Here is a 3,504-nt window from a genome sequence, read left to right as displayed (position 1 = left end):
AGAATATGCATAGGTTGATTTACCTTTTCTGTGAAAGAATACCCTCATTACAAACCCTGATATGGAATAATATTAACACCCTCATTACAAACCCTGATATGGAATAATATTAACTTGTATTGGGGAAAATGGTATCTTTTTCCACACTTTCTTTTCTGGCATTATTATTTTACCATTTTCCAGAAAGGACAAAGTAAACAGCTATAAATACTCACATGCACTTAGAAGTACATTTCTTTTTAAATTACACATTTTGTTGTTTTTAATTATCAAGTTCAATATTGCAGCATATAAAATTCTTGGGGGTTTTTTTGTAGAAAATATCATCATCACTTAACATCCTTCATTTGTCTGTTTGTTCATGCAGTCTCACTCTGGCAGCTGTTGGAGGCGATCACTTCCTTGGGAGGCACTTGTATCGTGTTTATGTGCATATTAATGAAACTCTACAACTTTCCTATTCTAACCTAAACACTTTGCTGCTACTTCAGCTGATTATGGCCCTGGATAATTGCCACAGTGAATCCTGTATTTAGTGGAAACAAAATATATTGATGACAAACATGTTTCTTATCAAAAGTCAAAAAGATGGATCTGAATTCAGATTGTGCAGTAAAAACAAGTATGTAAACTCATTATACAGACAAGATGCAAATTTACTGAGCCTGGGAAAAATGATGAGGACAGCTTCAAATCTGAAGGAAGAGGCAGCGTCAGGCCTCATTATTATAACAGCTTGGCTAGAAAATAGATTTTTCAGGACATGCTTGTGTGGAGGAGAATATTAAATCATCGAGTCCCCCGGGAGGTGGCAGAGTGCGTGAGTGCCCGGTGAATGTGGTGGAGCAGCTAATGGGCTGGAATCACTGAGATCATGATTCTCTTTCCTCATTGTGCTTCCATGCCAGTTCTGCCTAGTCACATGATTAAACCAGTAATTTAAGGCCTACGTGGCATTACAGTTAAAAAAAGATTTGTTTTTTTTTTTGAGACGGAATCTCGCTGTCGCCCAGGCTGGAGTGCAGTGGAGCGATTTCAGCTCACTGCAGGCTCTGCCCCGCGGGGTTCACGCCATTCCCCCGCCTCAGCCTCCCGAGTAGCTGGGACTACAGGCGCCCACCAGCTCGCCCGTCTAATTTTTTGTATTTTCAGTAGAGACGGGGTTTCACCGTGTTAGCCAGGATGGTCTCGATCTCCTGACCTCGTGATCCGCCCGCCTCGGCCTCCCAAAGTGCTGGGATTACAGGCGTGAGCCACCCCTCCCGGCCAAAAAAAAGATTTTGTTTCGACATATTATGCACCTAATCTGTTATGTGTTCTATGCATATGGATGTCTTAGTCCAAACCAATTATCCAGGACTACACTCAGACAGAAAGAGAACACATAGTCGAACCCCTAAATTTCTTGGAAGTCCTACTTGAAAAGCGACTTCTGTGATAGGTTAAATTGCCTCCCCCAAAAGTATCCATATCTTAACTCTTAAAACCCTTGAATGGCCTGGCGTGGTGGCTCACACCTGTAATCCCAGCACTTTGGGAGGCCGAGACGGGTGGATCACGAGGTCAGGAGATCAAGACCATCCTGACTAACACGGTGAAACCCCGTCTCTACTGAAAATACAAAAAATTAGCCAGGCGTGGTGGTGGGCGCCTGTAGTCCCAGCTACTTGGGAGGCTGAGGCAGGAGAATGGCGTGAACCCGGGAGGCGGAGCTTGCAGTGAGCCGAGATTGTGCCACTGCACTCCAGCCTGGGCGACAGAGCGAGACTCCGTCTCAATAAAAGCAAACAAACAAACAAACAAACAAACAAAAACCATGAATATTAACCTTAGATGACAAAATCAAGGGCTTTGCAGATGTGATAAAGTTAAAGATCTTGAGATGAGAAGATTATCCTGCATTACCTGGGTGGGCCCAAGGTGCCATCACATACATCCCCTTATAAAAGGGAGGCAAGGAAGATGTGAGCAGACAGAAGAGGAGAAGGCAATGTGACCACAGAAAAAGAGAATGGAGTGATGTGGCCACAAGCCAAGGATTGCAGCAGCTACCAGAAGCTGGAAGAGACAAGAAACGGATTCTACCCAGGGGCCTCTAGAGCAGGGGTTCCCAACCCCTAGGACCACACAGCAGGAGGTGAGCAGCGGGCCAGGGAGCGAAGCTTCATCTGTATTTACAGCTGCTCCTATTGCTCGCATTAAGGCCTAAGCTCCGCCCCCTGTCATATCAGTGGAAGTGTTAGATACTCATAGGAGGCGAACCTTATTGTGAACTGCACATGTGATTTACACACTCCTTATGAGAATCTAACGCCTGATGATCTGTCACTGTCTCCTATCACCATATGGGACCATCTAGTTGCCGGAAAACAAACTCAGGGCTCCCGCTGATTCTACATTATGGTGAGTTGTATAATTATTTCATTATATATTACAATATAATAACAATAGAAATCAAGTGCTCAATAAATGTAATGTGCTTGAATCATCCTGAAACCATCCCCCCACCCCCAGTCTGTGGAGAAATTGTCTTCCAGGAACCTGGTCCCTGGTGGCAAAAAGGTTGGGGAGTGCTGCTCTAGAGGATGTACAGCCATGTTGGCATCTTGATCTCAGCTCCGTGAAAGTGACTTTGGACTTCTAGCATTCAGAAGCATGAGATAATATATTTCTGTTGTTTTAAGCCATCAGGTTTGTGTTCATTTGTTACAGCAGCGATAGAAAACTAATACAGCTTCTGGCTGGGCACAGTGGCTCACTCCTGTAATCCCAGCACTTTGGGAGGCTAAGGCAGATGGATCATCAAGGTCAGGAGTTTGAGACCAGCCTGGTCAACATGGTGAAACTCTGTCTCTACTAAATACAAAAATTAGCCGGGTGTGGTAGCATGCACCTGTAGTCCCAGGTACTCGGGAGGCTGAGGCAGGAGAATTGCTTGATCCCGGGTTGCAGTGAGCTGAGATTGTGCCACTGCCCTCCAGCCTGGGACAGAGCAAGACTCCATCTCACCAAAAAAAAAAAAAAAAAAAAAAAAAAAAAAGAAAAAAGAAAAAAGAAAGAAAGAAAGAAAGAAAAAACTAATACAGCTTCCTTCAGGCAGCCTCTGCTGACTTCTCAATTTGGGTTGGGTGCCTTTCCTACAAATTGTTTTAAAGAGATGGAATCTCACTCTTACTCTGTCACCCAGGCTGGAGTGCAATGGTTCAATCATAGCTCAGTGCAGCCTTGAATTCCTGGGCTCAGCGGATCCTCTCTCCACAGCCACCTGAGTAGCTGGAAATACAGGTGCATGCCACCACGCCCAGCTAATTTCTTAAAAAGAAATTTTTTTAGAGACAAGGCACACTATGTTGCCCAGGCTGGTCTCAAACTCCTGGCCTCAAGCAATTCTTCCACCCCTGCCTCCCAAGTTGCTGGGACTGTAGGAGTGAGCCACTGCACCCGGTCATTTCTTACATATTTTGACAGCACCCAGTACTAATAGCACTGCATAAAAACTTCTTG

This window comes from Pan paniscus, chromosome 2, assembly GCF_029289425.2.
Source record: "Pan paniscus chromosome 2, NHGRI_mPanPan1-v2.0_pri, whole genome shotgun sequence".
Classification (NCBI taxonomy): domain Eukaryota; kingdom Metazoa; phylum Chordata; class Mammalia; order Primates; family Hominidae; genus Pan; species Pan paniscus.
The sequence above is the reverse complement of the archived record's forward strand: the minus strand, read 5'-3'. Positions refer to the sequence as shown.